This window comes from Triticum aestivum, chromosome 5A (genome assembly GCF_018294505.1).
Source record: "Triticum aestivum cultivar Chinese Spring chromosome 5A, IWGSC CS RefSeq v2.1, whole genome shotgun sequence".
NCBI classification, from domain to species: domain Eukaryota; kingdom Viridiplantae; phylum Streptophyta; class Magnoliopsida; order Poales; family Poaceae; genus Triticum; species Triticum aestivum.
The window spans coordinates 642,058,351-642,077,143 of record NC_057806.1 but is presented as its reverse complement, the minus strand read 5'-3'; the positions used below and the strand labels follow the sequence as shown (position 1 = coordinate 642,077,143).

The 18,793-nt window shown below is 50.8% G+C and overlaps 1 pseudogene; it reads right to left on the bottom strand.

The window, feature by feature from the left end:
• LOC123101691 (GDSL esterase/lipase At5g55050-like) overlaps window positions 1–5,155 on the bottom strand; it is a 35,558-nt pseudogene extending 30,403 nt beyond the window's left edge.
• Window positions 5,156–18,793: the final 13,638 nt, after the last annotated feature.

Here is an 18,793-nt window from a genome sequence, read left to right as displayed (position 1 = left end):
ACCTCGTTCGGACGCGCCCGCTCGGCTCCCTCCGCGTCCGCTCCGCCGGGCAGCCTTGCTGCTGCTGCCCCGCTGCGTGTGCCGTGCATCCGCGTTGTTCCGCCGCTGCATTGCCGTGCGGCCCCGCAACGACCCGCAGCACCACCGCGCGCGCACCACCCCGTGCGTCGCGGCTGGGCCGGCACCCCGCTGGCGCCACGTGACGCGCCTCATGTCGGCGAGCCCGCCCCGGCTCCCCTGCAGTTGCTCCGACCACCGCCTCCGTTCACCGGCGTTGTTGCTCCTCGCCCGCGGCCCCTTGCTCGCCGGCCGGCGCGTACCCGACCCTACAGTGGCCGTTGCCGCGGCCCTGGGCATGCGCCCGTGTGGTCTGGGCAGCGCACACGCCCAGCGCCTGCTTACCCGTGCGCCCGTTAGGGCCCCTGGGCATATGACATGGGGGGCCCACCCTGAGAACGTTTTACAAAAAAAGAGAATTAAAAAAAAAAATAAGTAAAAATAAATAAATAAATAGGTAATAATTAATTAAGTTAATCAGTCATGTTTAATTAATCTAATTAACTAGTTAGTTTAATTAAATAGTAATTAGATTAGTTAAACCCTAATTAGAGTAAACAGAGTATGACATGCGGGACCCACACGTCAGATTGACCCAGTCAACTCCCAGTTGACTGCTGACGTCATGCTGACGTCAGCGTGCACTGTTCTGGATAATGTTGGATTTAAATAATTAAATAAATCCTAAAAATGAATTAAATCTTTTAAAATTAATATAAAATAAACCGTAGCTCGGATGGAAATATTTTCAACATGAAAGTTGCTCAGAACGACGAGACGATTCCGGATACGCAGCCTGTTCGTCCACCACACACCCCTAACATATCAAACACGCAACTTTCCCCCTCCGGTTCATCTGTCTGAAAACACGAAACACCGGGAATACTTTCCCGGATGCTCTCCCCCTTCGTCGGTATCACCTACTACCGCGTTAGAACACGTCTAGCTCTGCTTGTTGTCCTGTTATGCACTTGCTTGCTATGTATTTACTGTTTCTCCCCCCCTCTTCTCTCCGGTAGACCCTGTGACGATGCTGATGCCCCTGTGGTCGACTACATCACCGACGACCCCTCTCTCTCTCTTGCCAGAGCAACCAGGCAAGCCCCCCCCTTGATCACCAGATATCGCCTACTCTTTTCTCTATACTGCTTGCATTAGAGTAGTGTAGCATGTTACTGCTTTCCGTTATTCCTATCCTGATGCATAGCCTGTCCTTGCTACTACTGTTGTTACCATTACCTGCTATCCTACTTCTTAGTATAGGATGCTAGTGTTCCATCAGTGGCCCTACACTCTTGTCCGTCTGCCATGCTATACTACTGGGCCGTGATCACTTCGGGAGGTGATCACGGGCATATACGATATACTTTACACAGTTACATTACCTGTGATACTGTTCGGAGATGGGGGCTGAAGGGGCAGGTGGCTCCATCCCGGTAGAGGTGGGCCTGGGTTCCCGACGGTCCCCGACTGTTACTTTGTGGCGAAGCGGCAGGGCAGGTTGAGACCACCTAGGAGACAGGTGGGCCTGGCCCTGTTCGGCGTTCGCGGATACTTAACACGCTTAACGAGATCTTGGTATTTGATCTGAGTCGGCTACGAGCCTATACGCACTAACCATCTACGTGGGAGTAGTTATGGGTATCCCGACATCGTGGTATCAGCCGAAGCACTTCGTGACGTCAGCGACTGAGCGGCGCGCGCCGGGTTGGACTGCGTTAATGCAACTTCCTTTGTAATGGAGGTTGCTAGGTCTGCTCACCGGCCGCGTACGCAACGTGCAGGTGTGCTCAGGGCGATGGGCCTAAACCCCTGCGCGCTTAGGTTTAGACCGGCGTGCTGGCCTCTCCGTTGAGCCTAGGTGGGGCTGCGACGTGTTGATCTTCCGAGGCCGGGCATGACCCAGGAAAGTGTGTCCGGCCAAATGGGATCGAGCGTGTTGGGTTATGTGGTGCACCCCTGCAGGGAAGTTAATCTATTCGAATAGCCGTGATCTTCGGTAACAGGACGACTTGGAGTTGTACCTTGACCTTATGACAACTAGAACTGGATACTTAATAAAACACACCCTTCCAAGTGCCAGATACAACCGGTGGTCGCTCTCCCTCAGGGATATGAGGAGGGGATCGCCGGGTAGGATTATGCTATGCGATGCTACTGGAGATGCTACTTGGAGATGCTACTTGGAGATGCTACTTGGAGGACTTCAATCTACTCTCTTCTACGTGCTGCGAGGCGGAGGCTGCCAGAAGCGTAGTCTTCGATAGGACTAGCTATCCCCCTTTTATTCTGGCATTCTGCAGTTCAGTCCACCGATATGGCCTCCTTACACATATACCCATGCATATGTAGTGTAGTTCCTTGCTTGCAAGTACTTTGGATGAGTACTCACGGTTGCTTTCTCCCCCCTTTCCCCCCTTTCCTTTCTTTCTGGTTGTCGCAACCAGATGCTGGAGTCCAGGAGCCAGACGCCACCGTCGATGACGACCCCTACTACACCGGAGGTGCCTACTACTACGTGCAGCCCGCTAACGACGACCAGGAGTAGTTAGGAGGATCCCAGGCAGGAGGCCTGCGCCTCTTTCGATCTGTATCCCAGTTTGTGCTAGCCTTCTTAAGGCAAACTTGTTTAACTTATGTCTGTACTCAGATATTGTTGCTTCCGCTGACTCGTCTATGATCGAGCACTTGTATTCGAGCCCTCGAGGCCCCTGGCTTGTATGACTTATTTATGTTTTAGAGTTGTGTTGTGATATCTTCCCGTGAGTCGCTGATCTTGATCGTACACGTTTGCGTGCATGATTAGTGTACGATTAAATCGGGGGCGTCACAAAGGGCAAGGCCCTCGTCGTCCCTTTCCCCTCCGAGGCCCTACCGCCTCGCCCGACGCCGGCACGCCGACAGAGGGTGCCTGTGAACGTGCGAGTGCACCAGGCAGAGTGGCATTGGCAGCACTGCCAGCCTCTGCCGTACCCCGACGTGACACTGCCGCATGACTCGCATCTGGATCCAGATAGGATCCCAGTGCCGACGGCGCCGCGGTCGACTAGGGCGCACGTGGAGGAGGTGCGGGGCCGGCGGGCACTGCTGATGTCGGAGCAGCACCGCGAAGCCGCCTGCGCCACAGACTCGCCGAACTGGAAGAGGTGGCTCGCCTTCGAGCACGAGGAGGCGAGGCGACGCGGCGTGCGCGAGGTAGACCGCAACATGCCGCCGCCCCCGCTAGTCGTCCGCGAGGACCAGGAGGCGGAGGACACCTACCAGGCGACCCTTGCGACGGTCTACCGCGAGAGTGAGCAGGATGAGCGGCACAGGGTGGAGGCGGTGGAGAAAGAGGAGGCTCGGTACGAGGCGGCCATGGCGCAGGCCCTTGCCCTCTCCGCGGCCGGCGATTGCGTGGTGCCGTCGGTGGCCCCGCCGTCCCCTCCCCGACGCAGCATCAAGGCCGACCCGGAGCCCGAGCCGGAGCCCATCGAGCGCTACTCCTGGACGGGAGTGCCGCACGAGTGGGTGTCCGCGCCCCCGGTTTGGCTGGGGGCGACCCCAGCGCAAGAGCAGGCGTACCTCGAGATGTGGCGCGGGCGCCGGCTGGCCGAGGAGTGCTGTCGCGGCGAGTACGAGGAGATGCTCGAGCGCGACCTCGAGGAGGAGGAGGCGCGCGAGGCTGAGGAGGAGGTGCGCCAGGCAGCGGCTGCAGAGGCGGCCGCACAGCCCCCTGCGCTGGCCCGGCCCGCGCCGGAACAGCTGTTCGCGGCCTACATCGCCGCCGCCTGGAACACGACGTTCCCCTGGGCCGGCCCTGCACCGACGCTCATCGACCTCGCCGACCCTGAGGACGACGACGCCTTGGGCAGCGCGCCACCTCGTAGTTTAGTTTTTTTAGTTTTATTTAATGCTAATATGGACGCATGGACTCTCGCCGGCCTTCCTGGCCGGCTTTAATGTTTAATTAAGTTGTTTTTATTTTAAATATGCATGCACAATTTTTTTGTCGGCGCCGTCAAAATGGGTCGGACCAGCGATGGGCGCATGAGCCGACCCAAGCGCGGAAGCGAACGTCCGTGTCCGCCTGGCCGACCCAAATGGACAAAAAGCGGACAAAATCGTCGTTCGTTTGGGTCGACCCGTTGAAGTTGCTCTTAGATGATTCCATTTATTATTTTAAATGACTCGTGGTAGTACTTTATTTGTTATGATACTGTCTATCACGATATGATACAAGTGCTTTAATGTTTAATTAAGTTGTTTTTATTTTAAATATGCATGCACAATTTTTTTGTCGGCGCCGTCAAAATGGGTCGGACCAGCGATGGACGCATGAGCCGACCCAAACGCGAAAGCGAACGTCCGTATCTGCCTGGCCAACCCAAACGGATAAAAAGCGGACAAAATCGTCGTCCATTTGGGTCGACCCGTTGAAGTTGCTCTTAGATGATTCCATTTATTATTTTAAATGACTCGTCGTAGTACTTCATTTGTTATGATACTGTCTATCACGATATGATACAAGTATTTTCTTTTTTTCTAAACAAATACTATATGCTACGATCAATATCTCTAGTTCTACATCATAACTAGATTATGATACACCAACATGAGACAAATTGGGAGTTTTTAAGTCAAATATAATTGGGAGTGAGTAATAGGGACCTCGTAATAAAATTGACAAAAACTTGCCCGCGCGTGAATGCAAGATAGCTGGGATCAATGTCGATTTCAATTATTCTTTTCTCTTGTTTGCTTTGCAGAATATCATGAATAACTATTTCTCAAAATGATCATGAGTACTCGTTGATTGAGAGATCGAGCTTCACTATAATTGCAAGATGAGAATGCAGGCAGCTGGCAAGGGAAGAATGGTATTCGACTGTTTAAGTGAAGAATGAGTAGGTAACGCACCGAGGAAGTTGGCTGAGTTCTTGCCGTTGCTGAAGCGGCCGGTGGCCTTCCTCCCCGGGTAGTCCATGCCGTTGTGCGTGAAGTCCGCCTTGATCAGTGTTAGCATATGGTTGTTGTTCCCTACATCCGCTAGCGAGTCGCCGAACACGTACAATGCCGGCACGAAACCTGGGGCCGCTGCGGCCGCCATCAAAGCCATGATGAACAAGGAGCAACAAGCGACTACACTGGCACCCACCATTGTATCACACCTGCAGATGCTGCTAATGCACCTGCAGCGGACTAACAAGTGCAGTTCAGTTATCTGAACCTGCAACCCACTGTTGGGCTTGGGTCGAGTGCGTGTGTGGGTTTGTGATTGGGTCGCGGCCTTGTAAGGGTGGCTCAGTGGGGCAACTACATATGTACGGCTCACAAGATGTATGAGGCAGCGAGTATTGATCGAGTCCTCCTTTCCCCCTTCTTCAAGCCTCTCACCTACTCTGCTCTCTCCTCCCTCATCCCCAATTCTAGATCGGGATTTGTCTGGGCATTACAGTGGTATCCGAGCAGTCCCGGAACCAATTCTATCAAATATTCAGAAAGTGATGTCTGAATACAAGGATGTGTTCGCCGAACCCACCACGTTACCGCCTCGTCGACAGTATGACCATAGTATTCACCTTGAACCGGGTACTGTTCCTATCAATACAAAGCCGGTGCCTTCTAGGCAATCTCGTCCTATCGCTACTCACCTGCTCAGAAGGACGAGATTGAGAAGCAGGTGCGGGACATGCTAAAAACTGGCGTCATTGCGCACATCATGAGCCCCTACGCTGCACTGGTTCTGTTGGTTAAGAAAAAAAAGACGGTAGCTGAAGATTTTGTGTTGATTTCAGACGACTGAATACTACAACTGTCAAAAACAAATTTCCTCTGCCGGTCGTGGATGAGCTGCTGGACGAACTGGCCGGTGCCACCTATTTCTCCAAGATCGATCTACGTGTTGGATATCATCAGATCCGTATGCGCGAGGAGGATGAAGAGAAGACCGCTTTCAAAACTCATCACAGGCACTATCACTTCAGAGTGATGCCATTTGGTCTGTGCAACGCCCCTGCAACTTTTCAGTGCCTCATGAACACTGTCTTCGGATGATACGTTCGTAAGTTTATCATCATATTTCTCGATGATATTCTTGTCTTTAGCACTGACTTGCAGGAACATGAGAAGCACCTGCGGCTCACGTTGCAACTGCTCCGCGAACACCAGCTTTTTGCCAAGGAATCCAAATGCTCGTTTGCGCAAACCAGCATCGAGTACTTGGGGCACATGATCTCCAAGGACAGGGTCGCCACCGACACGACCAAGACCAGCGCCATGCAGGCCTGGCCCGTGGCCACGACAGCCACTAAACTCCGCGGCTTCCTCGGCCTGACCGGATACTACCGCAAATTCGCCCCCCACTACGGCATCATCGCGAAGTCGCTGACCCAGCTCCTGACGAAGAAAGGTTTCTCCTCCAACGACAAGGCGCAACAAGCGTTCGAGTTGCTGAAGCAAGCCATGGTGAGCACGCCCGTGCTGGCACTCCCCGACTTCGCCAAGCCGTTCGCGATCGAGACCGATGCATGCGACACCGGCGTGGGGGCGGTGCTCACACAGAACGGCCACCCCGTCGCATACCTCAGCAAGGCATTGGGCGTGAAGAATCGGAAGTTGTCCACCTACGAGAAGGAGTTCTTGGCGATGATGATGGCGATCGACAAGTGGCGGCCGTACTTGCAGCGCCCTTCGTTCGAAATAGTCACCGACCACAAGAGCTTGTGTGCGCTTATAGATCAGCAGCTGGCTACGGACCTACAGCGGAAAGCCATGTCCAAGCTGGTGGGGCTACAGTTCTCCGTCCGCTACAAGAAAGGCATCGCCAATAGAGCAGCGGACGCACTCTCCCGCGTGGGCCATCTTCTCGCGCTCGACGCTCTCTCTCTCTGTGCCAGCCCCAATGGCTCCAAGAGGTGGCCAACTCCTACGAAACTGATCCTGACGCGCAAGAGCTGTTGGCCAAGCTCGCTGTCACCACCACCGACGACCAAGGTTGCACATTGCAGAACGGCGTCATCAGGCAGCGCGACCGGCTCTGGATTGGCGCAAACTCTGCATTGCAGACCAAACTCATCGCCGTGCTCCATCACAGTGCAGTGGGTGCTCACTCCGGCGCCACGGCCACCTACCACCGCGTCCGCAAGCTGTTCGCCTGGCACGGGCTGAAGCATGCCGTGGAAGATTTCGTTCGGCAGTGCACCGTGTGCCAACACGCCAAGCATGAGCACACGCACCCTGCCGGCAAGCTCCAACCCCTTCCAATTCCCACGGAACCATGGCAGGAGCTGACCATGGATTTCGTGGAAGGGCTGCCGAAGTCTGAAGGCTCCGACACAATCATGGTCGTCGTCGATCGGCTGACCAAGTACGCGCACTTCGTGCCGCTTCGTCACCCCTTCACCGTCGTTCAGGTCGCTCGCGCCTTCTGGGAGCACATCATCAAGCTCCATGGCGTACCACATTCGATCGTCTTCGACCGCGACAAGATCTTCACGAGTGCAATGTGGCGTGAATTGCTCGCCGCCGCCGGAACCAAACTACTACACTCCACCGAGTACCACCCCCAGACGGACAGCCAAACCGAGCGCGTCAACCAGTGCCTGGAGATGTACCTGCGGTGTGCAGTCCATGACACGCCGCATCAATGGCGCAAGTGGCTACTAGCGGCGGAGTTCTGGTACAATTCGGCACATCACGCCTCCCTGAATTGCTCTCCCTTCAAGGTGTTGTACGGCAGAGAGCCCAACCTGGGGGGTTTACCACACCTGAGCGCCGCGCTCCCCAGCGACGCGGCGTCCGGCGACCTGGACTGGACTGCACACACGGACCTGCTATGCGCACAGCTGGCGCGTGCCCAAGCTCGCTTCAAGAAACAAGCGGATCGACACCGAGCAGAACGAGCCTTCGACGTTGGCGAATAAGTCCTTCTCAAGCTGTAGCCATATGCACAGTCCTCTGTCGCCAATCGCCCCTGCAAGAAGCTCGCCTACAAGTTCTTCGGTCCCTTCTTGGTGATAGAACGCATTGGCACGTTGGCGTATCGACTGCAACTTCCCCCAAACAGCAACATCCACCCGGTATTCCACGTCTCTCAATTGAAGCCATTTACTCCTGACTATACTCTGGTGTTCTCTGAACTGCCACGAGTATCGGACCTCGCTGGAGAGCAAACCGAACCAGTGACAATTCTACAACGGCGCATGATGAAGAAAGGGGATGCCCTGGTGGTGCAACTGCAAGTTCAATGGGCAAACATGCCACCATCAACTACAACCTGGGAAGACTACGACGTCCTTCGTCATTGGTACCCATCCGCTTGCATCTGGGAAGAGTCTGCATCGCAAGAGGGAGGCAATGTCATGCCTGCAGATGCTGCTAATGCACCTCCAGCGGACTAACAAGTGCAGTTCAGTTATCTAAACCTGGAACCCACTGTTGGTCTTGGGTCGAGTGCGTGTGTGGGTTTGTGATTGGGCCACGGCCTTGTAAGAGTGGCCCAGTGGGGCAGCTACATATGTACGGTTCACAAGACGTATGAGGCAGCGAGTATTGATCGAGTCCTCCTTTCCCCCTTCTCCAAGCCCCTCACCTACTCTGCTCTCTCCTCCCTCATCCCCAATTCTAGATCGGGATCCGCCTGTGCATTACACATTGCTAGCTAGGTCAAACAAACAAGTGTTCGAGAGCAGCGCGCACGGTACTATACCGGTGTGTGTTTCGCTTTGAAAGTATTTAATGTGTTAGCAGAGTTCAGTTCAAGAGGTTTGGCTGATGAGAGCAACTCCAATGGGCCGACCCAAACGGACGGTGATTTCGTCCGCTTTTTGTACATTTGGGTCGGCCAGACGGACACAGATGTCTGCTTCCGTATTTGGGTCTGCGCGTGCGCCCAACGCTGGATTGAACCCATTTTTGACGGCGCAAAAAAATGAACGCATGCATATTAAAAAAGATAAACAACATTAATTAAACATTAGAGCCGGCCACGAAGGCCGACGAGAGTCCACGCGTCCACATTTACATTTAAAAAAAATAAAAACAGCCTAAACTATGAGGCGGCGCGCTGCCCTACGTGTCCTCGTCGTCGTCCTCGGGGTCCGTGAGGTCGATGAGCGTCGGCGCCGGCCCGGCCCAGGCAAACGCCGTGTTCCAGAGCGCCGTCATGTCGGGTTGTGCCGGCGCAGGCAGTGCCGGCGCGGGGGGTTGTGCGGCCGCCTGTGCGACCACGGCCTGGCGCACCTCCTCCTCGTCCTCGCGCTGCTCCTCCTCAAGGTCGCGCTCGAGCATCTCGAGGTACTCACCGTCGCGGCGCTCCTCGGCCACCCTGATGGCGCGTCAGTGCTCGAGGTACGCCTGCTCCTGCGACGGTGTCGCTCCCATCCAGACCGGCGGTGCGCGTACCCACTCGTGCACTACTCCCGTCCAGGAGTAGCGCTCGATGGGGGACGGCTCGGGCTCCGACTCCGGCTTGATGGGGGACGGCGGGGCCACCGGCGGCACCACGCTATCGCCCGCCACGGAGAGGGCAAGGGCCTGCGCCATTGCCGCCTCGTACCGAGCCTCCTCTTCCGCCTCCGCCGCTTCTGCCCTGCGCCGCTCGTCCTCCTCGCTCTCCCGGCATATGTCCGCAAGGGCCGCCTGGTAGGCATCCTCCGCCGTCTGGTCCTCCTTGCGGACGACGAGTGCCGGTGGCAGCGACCTCCGGTCGACCTCGCGCATGCCCCGTCACCTCGCCTCCTCGTGCTCGAAGGCGAACCACCTCGCCTAGTTGGGCGAGTAGGTTGCATAGGCGGGGTCACTGCGCTGCTCCGGCGTCAGCAGCGCCTGCCGGCGCCGCACCTCCTCCGCGTGAGCACGAGCCGACCGCGGTGCCCCCGGCACTGGGATCCTATCTGGATCCAAATGCCAGTCGTGCGGCAGCGTCACGTCGGTATACGGCAGAGGCTAGCGGTGCTGCCAGTGCCACTCCGCCTTGTGCACTGGCACGTTCACGCGCTGCCTCTGCCGGCGAGGCGCTGGCGCCGGCGGAGGCGGGAGGAAAGGGGTGGCGGGGGACTTGCCCTTGGCCTTGCTGCCGCTAGCGCCGGAGAAGAGGCCCATCTCGTGGTTGTGGTGGCTAGGGTTTGCCGGCGATGAGGGAGCAAAGGATGGAAGATGTGGGCGGCGAGTTTGGATGAGGACGGCCCCGCCGCACGGTCGGCTTAAAAAAGGACGAGCGCCATCGCTGACGCATGGACCCGTCGTCATAAATTAGGCTGACCGTGTGGGCAACGGGTAGTTGGATGGCCGCCATGTGGGGATGCGGCGGACAGCGGAAAGGCATGTGAAGCGTCCGTTCGGAGTCCGCGCCCACGCATTTGGGGCACAAATTTGGGCCGCAAATGCATCGGCGCGGACGCGACGCGGACGTGATTTGGGTTTGGGTCGGCGCGTTGGGCCGCCACTTTTGTCCATACCGACCCAAACGGACACAGACGGACGAAATGGGTCGGCCCTTTGGAGTTGCTCTGACAGTTTATAGGATGCACAAAGAAGTTCCTGCATTGTTTAAGTGTGTGTCTAGGTGCTTTGGTTATGGAGAAGATGGCATGGCTCTGATATCTTCATCTCTATCTCTATCTTTATCTCTATCTACACATATATCTCCGTCGTAAGTGTTCACATGCAAATGATACCTCTATATCTCTATATTTATATTTTATATCAATCTATATTTATCTATCTATCTAAATAATTCATCTATCTACGTCTACACTAAAGAACGCCTAGTATTCACCCTCCATTTCCCGTTTTTTTCCGTCTGTTGCCCGTCCCTCACTCCATTGGTTTTATAAAAATATATAATTTTAAAATTCTTGAACATTTCGTAAAATTTTGCGAGCATTTTCAAATTTTGTGAGTGTTTTTTATATTTTATGACTTTTTAAATTTTGTGAACACTTTTTGAAATTCATGAAAATGGTAAAATAAAAAGGAAAAAAGAAACCGAAAGCAAACCAGAAACTGAAAAATAATATGAGTGGATGGCTGGGCCTTAGAGGTTACTCTGGAGTTGATAGTAATGGTATGAGTGGTGGCTTAGCTCTTTTTTGGCATGAGTCTTATGATGTACAGGTTCTGGATAAAAACGAGCGGTATATTGATGCCCTAGTATGTGTACAACAAGATGCCGATCAATGGAGAATAACTTGTGTATATGGTGAGCCTCGAGTCGAGAATAGACACCTCATGTGGTCCAAGTTCCAGAATTTGAAGAATGTGAGTGATCTACCATGGGTAGTTGTCGGTGATTTTAACGAGGCAATGTGGAATTTTGAGCATATGTCCACTACGCCGAGGGCGGAAGCTCAGATGGTGGCCTTCCGAGATACTTTGGAGATATGTGGCATGGTTGACCTTGGTTTCATTGACATTCCGTTTACATATGATAACAAACGGAGCAGGCCGAGCAATGTCAGAGTTCGGCTAGACAGAGCTGTGGCGACGAGCGAATGGAGAAATTTGTTCGCTTTTGCATCTGTTTTGCATGTCCCTTCCTCTTGCTCAGATCACGTAGCTGTTTTACTGAAGGGTTCAGCTGACCCAGGACCGACCGGTACTACAAGCAGACGTTATGAGTTGTTTTGGGAAAAAAATGCTGCGTTGCCGGATGTAATTAAGGAAGCATGGTCAGCAGTTGGCGGGGTGCAGAATTTGGGCCAGCTACAGGATGCCCTACAAAGACCATGGCGTCCCTTGGTGCATGGAGTAAAAAGTTTGGGAATATAACCAGGGAGCTAGCTAAATCGCGGACACAACTAGAGGAGCTGATGCATATGAACGCGGATAGAATGAAAATTCGTAGAGTCACGGACAAGATGAATGAGCTTTTATATCAAAAGGAAATGATGTGGCTTCAACGTTCTAGAATCTCATAGTTGAAGGAGGGAGATAGAAATACGAGGTATTTCCAAAGCAAGGCTGTTTGAAGGGCAAGGAAGAATAAAATACGCGAGTTGACGGATAGTATCGGGGTGGTGCACACGGATCTAGCTGCTATGGGGGCTCTTGCTAATGAGTATTTTCAGGACATTTTCAAGCGGATCCTTCACTGGATGCATCTCCGGTCCTTGACCTCCTTGAGTCTATGGTGACCGATGAGGATAATGTAAAGCTGTGTGCACCTTTTACTGATAAGGAGATTGCGGATGCCTTGTTTCAGATTGGCCCATTAAAGGCATCGGACCCGATGGCTTTCCTGCCAGGTTTTTTCAGCGGAACTGGAGTAGACTGAAGGACGATGTTCTTGCTGTGGTTAAGGATTTCTTTCGAACGGGAATTATGCCCGTGGGGGTAAACTCTGCAACAATTGTCCTTATCCCTAAATTCCCTAACCCTACTAAGTTGTCTGAACAGGCCCATTAGTCTTTGGAATGATATCTATAAGGTTATATCCAAATGTTTGGTTAATCGTTTGAGGCCACTATTGGATAACTTAATTTCACAAGACCAAAGCGCGTTTATTCCAGGAAGAATGATTACTGATAATGCCCTCGTCGCTTTTGAGTGTATTCACTATATCAAGCAAGAGAAGGATCCTACAAAAAGTTATTGTGCATACAAACTTGATCTGTCAAAGGCGTATGATAGAGTGGATTGGGTGTTCTTGAAGCAGGTGATGCAAAAGTTGAATTTCTCTCAGCGATGGATTGACTGGATAATGACGTGTGTCACATCGGTGAGATATTCTGTTAAACTAAATGGAACCCTCTTAGATTCATTTGCACCGACGTGTGGTCTTCGGCAAGGTGACCCACTTTCACCGTTTTTATTCCTGTTTGTGGCGGATGGTCTATCAGCTAAGCAAGGTGGCTACGGGGGATATTACTCCGGTTAAAGTATGCAGAAGAGCGCTGGGGATATCTCATTTATTATTTGCAGATGACACTTTGTTGTTTTTTTAGGCCTCCAGAGCCCAGGCGGAGAATGTGAAGGCAACATTGGATTTATATGGAGCGGCTACGGGCCAAAGCCTAAACTACAATAAATGCTCATTATTGTTTGGAGATGCCTATCCTGTTGTGATCCAAAAGCAGGTTCGGGATGCCCTTAATGACACCAATTTGGTGTCTGAGGAGAAATATCTTGGGCTTCCCACTCCGGAGGGCCATATGTCAAAGGGCCGTTTTCAGAATCTTCAGGCAAGTTTGACGAAGCGTCTTATTCAGTGGGGTGATGGATTGCTAGCCCAGCCAGGTAGGGAGGTGCTTATTAAATCGGTGGCACAGACTTTGCCAACGTATATTATGGGGGTTTTCAAATTACCCTACTCAGTGTGCGATGATCTCACGAGAATGATGAGGAATTTCTATTGGGGCTCCTCCAAAAAAAAAGAAAGATGCATTGCAGAGGCTGGGACCATCTTTTGCAACCTAAAGATAAAGGTGGCGTCGGTTTTCGAGACTTCCGCATGTTCAACCTGGCTTTGCTGGCTCGTCAAGCATGGCGTTTGCTATCTAATCCGGACAGCTTATGTAGTCAGGTGCTCAAAGCAAGATACTACCCACAAGGTAAGCTTGAGGATACAGTATTTACAGGGAATGCATTGTCATCGTGGCAAGCAATAAGTCATGGTCTTGATCTTTTGAAAAAAGGTTTGATTTGGAGGGTAGGTAACGGGAAAAGCATCCGGGTTTGGAGAGATAACTGGATCCCTCGGCCATTCTCTTACAAACCAATACCGCCACAGGGAAGATGTCGTATCCCTTATGTGTCAGACCTATTGAATATGAATGGCTCTTGGAACATTGGGTTGCTGGAACAATATTTCATGCCTGCGGATGTGGACGATATCCTGCAGATCCGAGCATCGCCTAGATTAGGCGAGGATGTGATAGCATGGGGACCTGGGAAATTGGGAGTTTTCACGGTAAAATCAGCGTACCATTTAGAGTTTGAGGAATCCCATAGGGAGAATGCTGTTTCTACTAGCACATCGGCGACGGGAGGCAGAAATTGTTGGGAATTTATATGGAAGTGTGAGATCCCTCCGACGGTTCGAAACTTTGCTTGGAGGCTGGCTACTGATGCTCTTCCGACTTGGAAAAACAAGAACAGGATTGGTCTTGAGCTGGTGAGTGGTTGTCCAGTATGTGGTATGGAAACTGAAGACAATTATCATCCTTTCTTGAGGTGCCAGTTCGGACGTGACCTTTACTTGGAAATGACCAAGGTTTGGCAACTGCCAGCAATTGAATCAGTAATTCCGAGCGGCAAGGAATGGCTCCTTCATACACTAGCTCCATTGTGTGATGTTGATCGTAGTAAGCTGCTGCTTATCTTCTGGAGAAGCCGGTATGTTCGCAATGAACTCGTACACCATAAACCAGCACCGGCGATGGAAGTATCTGTCAGATTCTTGCAGAGGTATCTGGACGAGTTGATTGGGGTCAAACTGAATTCTCATGTTGATCCGGTTAAAGGCAAGTCCATTATCTCATATGACCCGGCCACTGTGCCTGTGGTAATCCCACGTCTAGATATGCCTGAGCCATGTTGGAGGCCGCCTGTACATGGCTGGATGAAACTAAGTACGGATGGTTCTTATTCTAACGGCAACGCCGGCGCCGGTAATGATACTTCGTGATAATATGGGCGCGATTGTATTTTCTGCGTGCAGAGCTTTATTCTCTTGCAGAGCTTTATTCTCTTGCAGAGATGCTTTGGAGGCGGAGTTGTGTGCGTGCATGAAAGGCCTATCATTAGCCATTCAAAGGACTGTACTTCCCATTGCTATTGACATGGACTCAAGTATGGCGGTATCTATGATTACAAGTGATGAAGTTGACAGATCACTCTATGCTTCCTTGGTGAATGAAATTAGACACTTATTGAGTCTTAGGCAAACTTGTATTACTCATATTTCTCGCTCACAAAACAAGGCAAGTGATAGTTTAGCTAGATTTGCTAGAGTAGATAGACGGACTATGACATGGCTAGGGTCCGGTCCTGAAGATGTTTTGGAGATTGTCTTCGAAGACTGTAAACACATTGTGATCGAGTAATACAAGTTATTCTTCCGCAAAAAAAAAGAAACTGAAAAAAGGCAAATCCCCAAAAAATATCAAAAGAAAAAAGAGTAATGACCGGCTTCAAAATGGCCCAACCCAGTGAGTGTGTCCCCAGGGCGTTTGATCGACAATTTGTAGAAGTGAGCACGTTGTGGAGCTCCAAGCGTACAAATGCTCACTTCTAAAAGTTGAAAGTTGGAACGTGGAACCATTTTTATAAAGTATAAAGTACATTTGGCATTCGCTAAATTTCAGTTGTATAATCTGTTTAAAAATCCCAGTCAACTAGAATTGCACACTGCTTAGTGAAATCCCAGTGAATTTTTTTGTTGTAAATTATGCATGGATTGACTTAGACATGGTGATGGTTAGACGTTGACCAAAGGCTTCAAAATATGACTCGGACTTTGGAGAAAAATTCAGGCAAGCGATGAACATATAACTGCAATATATATTTGATTTTTTCCCCTGCACTTCATGTGTAAACATGTACAATCCTTGTTATACGCAGATGATGAGTCTAGTGCTAGTCTACAACTCTACATACAATTCTATATGGCGCCGAGCTGCTTTACGTTGATAGGGAAGATGAAGGGCGCTGATCCGTCGAAGGCGGTGGCGGTGAGCATCCGCGCGGTGGCCTCCGTGGGGTGGTAGAGGTCCCAGAAGACGTGGTTGGAGCGGTTGGCACAGTAGCTGCTGAGCGGGGTGCAGGCGATCTTGGCGTTCATGTCCCCCAGGCCGCAGCATGCCGCCTTGGCCTCGGTGAACCCGTACTCCGCCGGCTGGTCGATGTACCGGAGCAGCGCAGCGGAGGAGTCAAAGAGCGCGTAGTGCAGGTCCCCGTGCTGCGTGGTCATGCCGTTCAGCACGCCCTCGGCCGCCTTGTTGTACTGCACGGCCATGGCGTTGGCCACGGCGCTGCAGACCTTGGTGGAGGTTATCTCCCTCAGCCACTAATAGAAAACAGTGCTTTGGTCACGGGGCAATTGGTGGAGGTTATCTTCCTCGGCCACTAGTAGACCACGGTGAGCATTGGTCCCGATTCGTGCGGCTAAGGCTTTAGTCTCGGTTCATCTGAGCCTTTTAGTCCCGGTTTGAGACACGAACCGAGATTAAAGGGTGCGATGCCCTTTAGTCCCGGTTCGTGTCTCAAACCGGGACTAAAGGTTATCTTTAGTCCCGGTTTGAGACACGAATACCTTTAGTCCCGGTTTGAGACACGAACCGGGACTAAAGGGTGCGATGCCATTTAGTCCCGGTTTGTGTCTCAAACCGGTACTAAAGGTCCCATTTTCAAACTCTACCCCCCTCCCCCCCTCGGTGGATCGCCTTTTTTGTTTTGAAAAAATCAAAAGAAAATGATAAAAACTTCAAAAAATAAAATTCTTCGAGAGATAGTTATATATTACTACATCTACTAGTTAGGAAAATTTAAAAACTTAAATTTGGACATGTTTTGCAAAAAATGTAGAGAAAATGTAAAACGGCTATAACTTTTGCATACGATGTCGGAAAAAAACGTATAATATATCAAAATGTTCGGAATTACCCAGTACGAGACCACCTTACAATGTACTCCCTCCGTTCGGAATTACTTATCGCAGAAATGGATGTATCTAGATGTATTTTAGTTCTATATACATCCATTTCCAAAACAAGTAATTCCGAACGGAGGGAGTAGATAGCATATGTATGTAGAGACCTCCTAATTGATGCTTATAGCGCTCGTTAGGCTACTGGCGCTCACGCATGTGATATATGGGCCATGGCCCACGAGAGCATTTGAACATAGAATTTTGGACCACAACCATTAGCATTGATCATTGACCGTTGATTGTGGATGTTGGCCGTTGACTTTTTAAAAGTTGTGAACTTGAAAAGTGTTCACGAGAAATAAAAATAAAATACGAATTTTGGAAAATCCATGAATTTAAAAAATGTTCGTACTTTTGAAAAAACTTCAAGAATTTGAGAAAAAAATCTTAAAATATTTTTTTATGAATTTAGAATATTTTATGAATTTCGAAAAGTTTTCCAAAAAAAGTCCACTAATATAAAAATGGTTCACGAGTTTGTGAAAAAATCATGCATTTAGGAAAAGAAAACAAAGGAAAACCAAACAAAAACCGGGCCAGAAAACCAGAAATAAAAAAAGAAGAAAAAATGACAGGGAGCTCTTCACAGAAATATGCCTCTATGGGTCAGCCCAAGAAATCTCGCAAAGGAAATGGGGATATGCGGTGCTTACCATTTTGCCTATAACCGGTCCTATAGGCGTCAAATAGGAATGGGCATGTATAGTATGTCTGCAGCGCACTTCCACTGAGAGTATGTATAACTGGATTGCCCAAATTGATCGGGCGGATGTAGGACCATTGACTAGATAGGCGAGAGAAGAAAAAGTTGATCACTCCAATTGTAGATGCCCTAAGCATTTGAAAAAGATGTGGCGGTACAAAAAAAATACAACAACCATGGATGCGTGTACTAGTAGTAGACAAGATTGTGCGGCAAGGTGAATCGCTTTTCTTTCTTCCTTGCTACTCCCTCTGTAAACTAATATAAAAGCGTTTAGATTACTAAAGTAGTCATCTAAACACTTTTATATTAGTTTATGAAGAGAGAACAAAAGAAAGGGCGGTTGCCAGACAATATGTAGTTTCAAACTGCAGTTGCGCGTGGCCAGACAATATGTAGTTTCAAACTGCAGTTGCGCGTGGCAAGCGTGCAGCTACAGTTGCATGCATCTAAGTGGGCGTGCAACTGCAATTACGCCTCCTGCCGTACATGCAAGCAAGTGTAGTTACGCGCGATGTTCATCATCTTGGTTTCGGGGACGACGATGGCGGGCGCTAAATAGAGATTTCTTCGGATACTATCCAGATAAGTCGATCGGTTTTATGGTTGGGAATGGGTTTGGAAACCTGTCTGTTCAAGTAAGGGTGGTGTGGCAGTGACGACATCCACGTGGTGGACTTGTGTCTTCGGGTTTGTGGTTTCTAGATGGAAGGTATGATTTTCTCCTTTGACGTTGTAGTCGTGCGGGGTGTCAGATCTGGAGTTCGATGTTGTTTCTGGGGTTGTACTATGATTCTTATAATATAAATGAGACATGTATTACCATAAAAAATGTTTACAAATTAATAATTTGAATTGCTACCACGTGACCCATGCAATCATTGAAAAAGTAGTAGTATGCTAGTGATAAAATTTGAGAAACCAAGGAAAAATAGTGTGCACGATACGTGCAACATTTGGACGGTGAACGGGCAGAGATCACGGCTCGACGCTTCACTACGTACGTGGCTCCATCACCGTCGGCATGACTCATGCACGGCTCGTCGCCAAAGGCAGGCATGGCATGGCATGGGAGGCAGGACAGATCGACGGATAGCCGTCAACGTCTACCGATATGTTCATATGCTTCCACCCTGGACAGGGACCCTATAGCACAATATCGGGGACCTTTTCCTCGGTGTCACGTAGTAGTACGCTATGCATATAGACAGGCCCTCGTTGGCTGGTTATTTTTGTCTCCACGGACCAATCGGCGATGGCCCGGGCCTGTCACGGAGGGAGAAAGCCGTAGAACTGTCCCACCGTGCCGAGGAAGCACGTCGTGGCACTCAACTGTCGATGTCGCTTTTGTGTGCAAATCTGGATTACGATGCGCTAAATCGGCTTCTGGTCGGTGTCGTCAT